Source organism: Micropterus salmoides, unplaced genomic scaffold (genome assembly GCF_014851395.1).
Source record: "Micropterus salmoides isolate LMB-PRFRI ecotype aquatic unplaced genomic scaffold, ASM1485139v1 Ms_hic_scaffold_6, whole genome shotgun sequence".
In the NCBI taxonomy this organism is placed as follows: Eukaryota; Metazoa; Chordata; class Actinopteri; order Centrarchiformes; family Centrarchidae; genus Micropterus; species Micropterus salmoides.
Genome location: NW_024044348.1, coordinates 11335372 through 11345209, shown reverse-complemented (window position 1 = coordinate 11345209; position 9838 = coordinate 11335372).

Below are 9838 nucleotides of genomic sequence, written 5' to 3'. Positions count from 1 at the left end.
CAATCCCAGCTGACATTGGGCGCAAGGCAGGGTACACCCTGGACAGGTCGCCAGTCATGTGGACTACATCTTTATTAAATTTCACATTAAACACATCATTAAACACATTGCAACATTCTGAGAGGAACATTAATTTACCTTTCTGGTAAAAAAACCTCCACCAATTCATGTAAAACACACTTTGATCTTCACTGCAACAAAAACCATATTTGAACAAAAGCACTGCTTTAAGTGCATCATCTTACAACAAAAGGAGTGTACATTTGCCACATAATACTGCCATTACAATTAATGCTACATCCTTGTGAAATTGAAACCCACTTTTTTACTCTCGCAATTATAGGCTCCTTCAAGAGGGGACATATTTATGCCCAGCAGTTAGCAATGCATTGATTTAATACGTTTCTAATCAGGACATACAGCTTCAGGGCCTAAAATGTTAATTCTTCCTGCTGCTTACAAAGTAGCCTTTGATTTTCTGTCATGGCAGTAATTACAGTGTTTTGCCACTAGATAGGGAGAGAGCTTTGTCTCGTCTAATTATGAGGTAATCATTGCTGTAGTGCCAGCATTTGTTCTCACCTTTTTGTTAGTACTATTTTAATTTTATTTTTACAGCTTCTGGCTATAACCTTCCCTTCTAATTCACACTGTGACACTGCTAACACTGTGTGTGTGTGTGTGTGTGTGTGTGTGTGTGTGTGTGTGTCTGAGTGTATATTTGAAGTGTAGCAGTCTAGTGACTGTAATTGTTGTGGTATGGGTGCTGTTAATTACTGGAGTAAACGGTTGAATCACGGCCAGGGCCCTTTGTGGTTGCAGAGTGGCGGGCAGCAGCAGAGAGAGACAGAGGGCTGGAAAATTGTTTTTACCATCTGGGGACCAGGGGAGAGAGAAGGGGAAGCAGAAAGGAGAAAGGGGGAACAGCGGCAGACAGAAAGGCCCGATTGGTGGCCAGAGCCTAAGGGTTCGAGGTCCATATGGAAGGCAACACTTTGCCTTGCGCTTTATTGCACACCTTGCTGTTTTAATCAATGGCAAGCCTGTTCACAGAGCCTAGAGCAGCAGTGGTTGTTTCTCATTGTCTCACTGCTACTTCCACTTTTCCTGCTCCACTACACCCCAACACATCTTATCAAATCTCTGAGGAGCTGTGCAACACTTTCAGGCTTCTCTGGAAGAGGGAGAAGTGGATGTGCTGCGGTGAAAACGTTTGCACTATGTGTGAGGTAAAAGCTCCTATTTTGTAATGATGATTTGATACGCTTTTGGCTCCTGCCTGCGCTGTTCTAATTTCCCAGAAAAGCGGGGATAAGCATGTAGACGCCTGCTGTGTTTGAAGTCGTTTCTTAAAATCGAGGACACCATTCCATCTGAATTCCATTGAGTGTTGAAAGTAATGGGATTAGGCTACAAAAGCCATGTTAACACCGAGACGCTGGGACATGTGCTAATAACACCATAAGTGCCAGCCAGCAGTGGTCTGATTCTCTCATAACCCCACCCTGGTTGGAGGCAGTTCTGGTAATCACCCCCCTCAGACCAAGCACTGTGTTGAGGGGTGAGGAATACGACCTGGCTTTGTGGGAGGTTGAGTGCTTGATTTTGTCACAGAACTCTTGCAGGAACATCAATATTTCATTAAATTAGACCCATTTTGTAAACTACATACAAAATGGGTAAAGCTACCTGTTTGAAATGGAAGACCTGCTGTTTTAATTTCATTCCATGGGCAACATGTGAGATAAATAGTAACAGAACAGCAATCAGACAGTGGAGTGCTACACTCTGTTTTGCATCTGATGGTACACAAAGACTATAAATGACAAATCCATTCAAATGCTAATTCATGTTGTTTGCATGATCTAGGCAAACTATCTCCCAAACATAAGGTCACACATCACTACAATCCTGAACCACAACTGATCAGTAATTTTATTTAGTGACATGTCCTTAATCTGATTTTATGTTTTTCCAACTTAACCTCTTTTCTCCAGATGGGGCATATGGCATCAACAGTCGTACTTCTCCTAACTCTCTGAGCTGACTTAGACCTTATCATGTGAGTGAGTCCGAACACAACTGACTGAGATGACAGAAATAACACGATTTCTGTTTTGTGAAAACATGTGAAACTTCCAAGCTGTTGTTACAACGCACTATACATTTCTAGTTTGATAATTATTAAAAGGATATTCCTTTGCATAACTGAGTACACTTAGTGTGAACATTTCTGCTGTAGCCACAACAGAAAGTCATTTTTGGAAATGTGGAAAGTTGAGAAAATGAGGGGAAGTGGATATGCAAAAAACAAATTTCATTACAAAATAACTAATGTAATATGTACTGGAGATTTATAAATAATTATTTTTGATGCTATCACTAAGTAGCTTTCAGATGCAAGTAGACATAAAGTGATTAAACCATCTCTTTTACCATTGTCAGATTCAGCTATCAGCTGTTACAGAAGTCAGTAACAGCTAACTGCCATTAGTTGAATAATAAAAATATAATTTTGGGTAACTTGGAGTAATGTGCCTGTATTTTGTCGTGGCACCTGTATATTCCCCCAATACTGAAAACCTACCTCCCAACTCTCTGCTGATGTATTACAGCTTAATAATAATGAGTTTCCAAATAGCTAGAGTAATGTAGGAGGACATTTTTGGATTAGAAAATGTTGCCCAAAACATCATCCATAAAAATGATGAATAGTGTGCACTCTGTGATGTAGTGCAGTGCTGATTGCACTGCTGAATGACGTCATCCAGAGGTCTTATTGGTACATAATGGTACAATAAACAAGGTCCAGAACAGAAACAGATTTCTATGTAATGTCTACTTGTCTACAAGATGTCAGACTACAACAGTCTGCACTGTTTCTCTTACACGTAAACTGACACTGTTGCTGTTAGTTTGGCTCATTGTATTACAGCCTTGGCCATCACTTGGATTTGTGATTAAATTTAGCGAAGTGCTGCCGATAGCCGAATTGTCCAGCCACTCTCAATTACCGTCTAGGGAGGGTACCTGAGAAAGCTTAACGCAGCAATTAACAACTTAATTAAGTGCCACAGCCATTGTGGCATTTCTGGAGCCACGCAACAAGGGGCGTATTGATTGCTGGGGATTGCCAGTTGGTCCCCAATTCATCGCACAATTGATTGACTTGGATAGGCATTCCTCAATGACTGTGAGAGAAGGAGTTGGAGTGTGTTGTGTAAGTGTAGTGTGTTTTGTCTCAGAGGAAGTAGCCGTCACGCCGTTGTGTGACACACTGATAATGACCTGCCAGACTGGTTGCATGGCCTCTCCCAATCCCCCTGGGTGTGACACACATGTCTGGTGTCAATCACTCACTCTGTCTATCTCACGCACGCACACAGGGCTGCGCTTAAATCCCAAGTAACATCTGCAGTCTGATCATACAAAATATACATGACAGGGATGCTACACCAATGAAGTGTCTTGCTTTTTTCTGGTCAGATTATATTAGTTTATGATAATAATTACGTTACAATTTCTTCAGGCACAGAACACCGATAGGCACATGAAGACAGATACAATTACAACTCTCACACACGCACAGAGAAAGCACACACATGCAACCCCACTCACACACTCAGACACACACACACACAGATCCAGTGGTCCCTGGGGAGCAGTTAGGATGCTGGGCAGGGAAAGGATGCAGGAGGGGAGTGAAGTGGTGGTAAGATGTCAAATAAAGTGTCATCTCTTATTGTGTCAATGAAGTAATTCCCTTTTAAAGGCTTGACCCTTCGCCCTGGAGGAGCTCGGCCAATTGCGCAATATACTGGAGGAGCCATGACGTTATAACAAATGGCTCAACTGAGGGGGGAGGGTGCTACGCAGGACCCACCCTGGACCATACACCACTTGACCAGGTAAAGGATGCGTCCAAATCAAGTACAAATAGCCCACACTTTCCGAATCAATTGTTTATCTCAGACTAAGTATTTAAGTTTTATTATAATTTTGATAAATCTAGAGATTACTAAATGCAAATACAACAGTTTATCTGATTATTAAATCATGTTATATAAATGTTTCTTAAAAGAGAGTAAGGTCTCACTAAACAACAGCCCCCTTTCAATTTAACTGCATTTCACTCCCAGCCTTAGTAGTAGCTCAGTTTACCACTAGGGGGTAGTATTATATGTATTGACTTAAAGAACAGTAGCTCTCTATATGATACTCTGACTTCCTGGCACAGGACTATTCAGCTTTGACCTAATATGCTTTTGGCAAATACACTCACAACTTCCCACATAGCCATACAATGCTAAACTTTAAGACAGTGTAATGACACTTGATTCTGAGGGTTTATGGCAAAAAATGATGGCTGTGTGTGTGTGTGTGTGTGTGTGTGTGTGTGTGTGTGTGTGTGTGTGTGTGTGTGTGTGTGTGTGTGTGTGTGTGTGTGTGTGTGTGCGCGCACATGTCAGAGTGCTTGACAGGCTGAGGCCTGCTGTGATTCTGAGGTGGTCAACTTATGACCTGTAATTACATTGGTACTTTGCTCTCACATCTCACCGGAGCAGGTTGGTCTCGGATACTTCAATTACCTCATTTCAATTCCTCTGTTGCTCTCACATGCCCAGCAAAATTATAATGATAGTTCAAGGAATTAACTGATTCAAATTTTACTACATGTGCTACAACACATTTTGCCAAAAGAAAGCCTATACAGAAAAAAAGTTACAAGAATACAAAATAGATTAAGTAGATAGATAACCGATAGATAATAGATTAAATATAATATTTTTTTAATTGTTGCATTCTTAATAACAGGCAGGATGTTTTGGGAAAAAAATAAAACCTGAGCCCTCATGCATCCTCATAGAAATCCTTGCACCTGTTTCAATATGCAGACATTACAATACTTAAACAAGGGAAGCTTGAGAAAACAGCACAGCAAGGCCAATAACAATGCCCGATGCATTCTTTGAAAATGGTTTGCATCCATTTGCATTCAAACTTGTTGTAAAATAGAGAAGAGCAGAAGATCTATCTATTGGGGCATATTTGAAGGTTGGGTCCAGGTCGCATATGTTTGCCCTTGTATAGCTCTGTCACATTGTGGTGTAACGGTGCCTCAGCTGCAGAATTGCAGTTTTTAATGAAAAAGTGGGGGCCGCCACATCCAGGTAAGACCCCTTGAGGTTGCATTTCCAGGGCTTTGTTATATCCAACAATGAGGCAGTGTGGACGCGCGTATACACACGTGCACACACTCACACACGCATAGATTTAACCAGACAATGATACCTATAGTAGTGGCTGATAATACACACATGTATTTCCTGTAAAAAGCAAATGTTGGACTTATTTTTGATAATCTGACAGGCATCAGAAATTAAATGTAGTGTGAGGGAACATCTGAGGTTATTAAATGCTTGGCAAAAATGTATCTTTGGAAATGGCAGAAAATCATATTTTATACTATTTTTTGGTAATAATAAAAAACAGACAGACAGACATTTTTGAGTTCTCTGTGGGGTTCAAGGCCAGACTTGTTAAGTCATATTGCTATTAGTTGTAATGGCTCAATATTCTACAGTTTAATTAAAAAATTAATCATAATAATATATTTTTAGAAATGTCTAATGTGTAAGCTTTGTATCAGTAAAGCTAAGTGGTGATAATAGAGCATACCAGTGATTTTTGAATTCTATTAGTAATGTGTAAAAAATAAAATTAAAAAAACAGTACAAAATAAGTTTTATTATTATTATTATTTTATAAAATGCTTCCCAAACTTTTTTTTAATTTGGTGGGATATTTGTTTGAGCAGAAGGTTGTGCACGGAGATGTAACATAATCACTTACACTATACCTCTAAGTGGCTCACCTGCAACTACTCTTTGACAATCACATCTGAGTTAGTTTGTATTTAACATGACACATTCATCCCAATAATATACATCATTTTAATCATAAACAGGATGAGGGATTCAATTATTTAGGAGGAGCAGAATAGATAGTAGAGAACAGCTTGTACTGTGTCTATATCACATGCTGTGTCCAGTGGACACCTAATGAATTATACCCAGAACAACTCGAAAGAGCTTATCAGTAAGCTGTGGTGTTCCAGAACCACTGATTCAATCCACACTCTTCACAAACACTATGGCTTAATGTTAGCCAACGACATGTTGGGCAGTTCAGAAACTGTATGGTGCCACCCATAGACACTGACAGGACAACTGACCCTGGCTGCTTAAAATTATTGGCACGTTGTGCACTCTCTCTGGCATTTTATAACAAATGAAGCTTAAATCTTCTGCAACCACCTGTTTACAGTAAAAGTAAAATAAAGATTAAACCAACATTTTGGCTCATGACCAACTAATGGACATGTCTAAGCATGTCCATGAGTTGTTAGCAGTTCCACCAGTCCCCTTTAAACTTTTCAGATAATTTCTTTTAAATAACTGTTTGAGGCCCAAAGAGGTAAACCGATCTGAGTTTCACAAAATAAAGTCCAAACAATGAATTTATTTCTTTTCTCTCCCATTAATTGTCTCACGGCCCCTCAGATTTATCCCTTTGATGTTGGGAACAACTGGACTACATATCTTTATAAAAGTTATTAAAACTTGCTCCTCCTCGAGCAACTACAACAGTAAAATAATAATAAAACTAATAATGTTATCATATGTCAGGTTATATATATATATCAGTTAAAGTTTATTGGTTTTTAGTATTAACAAAAATATTCTCAATAAACAGGCTTTCTCTACTTATTAGTTGGCTTTTGATAACTCACTATTATTACGTAATAGTCTGTATTTTGAAGGTTAAACAGACAAGTGCATCACTTCATGCTAACGGTAAAGCTTAAATACACACTCAGGCTGCATGGTGGCCTAGTGGATAGCACTGTAGCCTCCCAGCAAGAAGGTCCCGGGTTTGCTCACTGCCCACTGCTCCCTTCAGGGATGGGTTAAATGCAGAGAATGAATCTTGCTACATGTATTTGTATGTGACAAATAAAGTGCCTTTACTTTTCAACAGATGCTACGGAGGGAATTGGAACCATAAAAACGCTGTGCATCCACTATTGGTTATTGTGTGCAGAGGGTCACACAATAGGCAGGAGGATAACGATTTGAGTGTGTTGGCAGTCAGGAGAATCTCATCTGACAGGAAGTACCAACACAAACCAACCCCACTACAACTTTTCACTGACTCACCTCAGTATCAGGTAAGTTGCCTGCCATAAATGAATGGCCTACTTAATTTAACCATACCTCATTCTGATCACAATAACATAATAATATGACATTTTATTGAGAAACATTTTTTTCTCCAGGGAGGTCAGAGGTCAAGTTAGTGACAGCACAGTTTCATTGTAGCTGCTAGGATATTACTTTTTGAAGGGACTAAAATGATGAATGCTTTTTATGTAACTGGAAATTAAGCAAATATAGAAAAATGTACAGAATATATAGGTTTAGGGAAACAAATTGGTTAAAATGAATTACTTTGAAGACACTTACCTTTAAAGAAATATTGCCAGGTTTTAAGGATTCATTCAATAGTGTCTTGATAATTATTTATTGATAAATGTAATGAATACACATACATTACATGTACTACACTTCAATAATATACAATTTCTAAGCTAATAAATAATAAATATACTGTAATCACTGTGATTTTGTGGGTGCAGTACATAATGTCTCCTCACAATATACAAGGCATAAAGTAGATTTATTTAAAATTTTACAGCACAGGGTTGTCTAACCAATTCTTCTTTCTTTCATAATATTACTCCTTTTCTTTATTACTTTCGCTGTTCAGTTCATTGTGTTGGGCTATATATGACATGTGAGCACTGACCATGATGAGTTCTTTCACACACCAAAGGTCAGAGGCATCACTTACAGAAAGAGAAGGACCCCCCAAACACTCACTAAGTCATTTACCCCATTCCCTATCAATTATTGACATGCAGTTGTCAAGTTGAAAAGCCAGCCAGACTTTCCGTTGATCTGTTTGATGAATATTTCAGCTGACAAACAGGCCACCTGACACTGCACCAAAGCAATATGTGGTTAGAGAGAGGTCGCTCATCTTGGTCACACTCATGCACATATGCATGCACGTGTATATACAGTTGTTATTGTTACTATTCTGTTCTAAATGTTTTATTTACTGTTTATTTACATTGATTTCCTCCTGGATTGTGTGTTTTTCACCTTTTATTTACACTCAAAAAATGCATATTTTAATATATATATTTACTTACAGTTTGACAAGCAAAAAAAAAAAAAATGCAGCCGGTGGAATATGCATTTACTCAAGTACATGTATTTAACAACAATTTTGAGGCGTGTTATGCTACTTTATGCTGCTGCACTACATTTCAAAGGCAAATGTTCTTTCCAGCTACAGTATAGATACCAATTACTTTGCAGTTTCGTACACACAAAACCAGTGTTAAACACAAAAAAAATACAATCATTGTTATAGGTTAACACAGTAATTCAACATTAAAATAAGTAATCATAATTAAGTATTATACAATATAACATCCTGCTGAATACGAATTACTTTAACTTTTGATTCTAATTCTTCTGTACTTTTACTTAAGTATAATTTTGAAAACAGGACTTTTACTTGAAACTGGATATTTTTACAATGTAGTATTTACAAAACTATTCTTCACTGTCATCATAGTGGGGGGCTGGCATGACCTCTTTTAGCGTTTTTTTGCAATGGCTTTTAAACGACCTGAATAATGTGGCAAAACGTAGTTACTTATTTTGTTCATTAGTATATAAAATAGGAGAAAACAAAAAGCTTCATGAACTAGCCTCTTGGTCTTAGTTAGCCCTATGTGACCTTAGCACTCTGTATGTCTCTCTATGATTCAGTCACAGCATTCCCTGTGCAAACCATAGGAGAAAAGTCAAAACTTTATTTTGTACGTCGTACAGTAATAAGTCTGTCTGTCCAGAAAGATAAAATGTCTGCATGGGGCATAACCAATGTTTAAATCCTATAATTCTGCAGACAGAGCAGAGCTGAACATGGAAGTATAGACTTAAAAGTTGGCTTCTGCCTGAGCAAACCTTTCATCATGCTGTGCAGAAAGCAGACATCTGTGAGATCATGAAAACACCTTTTGAGGACGCAACCAACTGTTAGAAAAGGTAAAAAAAGTAAAATTTTGACTTTTCCACACTACATATACTGTACATAGTGCTGAGATCATACATGGTGGCAGTTTTCCTCATGAGTTTACGTGGAAGGGAAAATTATGCATCATGGGATTCAGCAAAATTGAAACCTACATCATGATTTCTGGGCTGAACCTACCAGTTGTGTAATGTATGTTCATGACAAAAAAAAATGCTTCACAAAAGAGAAATTCAATTTCAAATTTCAAGAAAAGTTAAATATTTAAGAGCTTTAGGCATTTTTGTTGTATCATGTGAAAAACAATATCACATAGTCACAGCTTGCATTAAATAAAGTCAGTTGACCACAGCATGAAAGAAGAGCCACTAGGGCTCGGGTGAACTGGTGATGTGTTATTTATATCAGCCTCTGTTCAAAAGCAGCCTCTATGGAGAAGACACACCCCATAAATTTTTCTATGGCCCCTATGAGCAGGTCAGGAAGGCACCAATATTTCCTCTTTATTAGAAACAACAGAAACAACATGCCGCCATAAAAGGGACCTCAGGGGTGAATCTGAAAAACGAGGAATGGCGGGGAAAGCATGCTGCTCCGAGAGCTGAGAGGTAGTCACGCAATCCATTTCTTCCAACGTGCTTGTCCATGTATTGGTGCATTTCCCTCA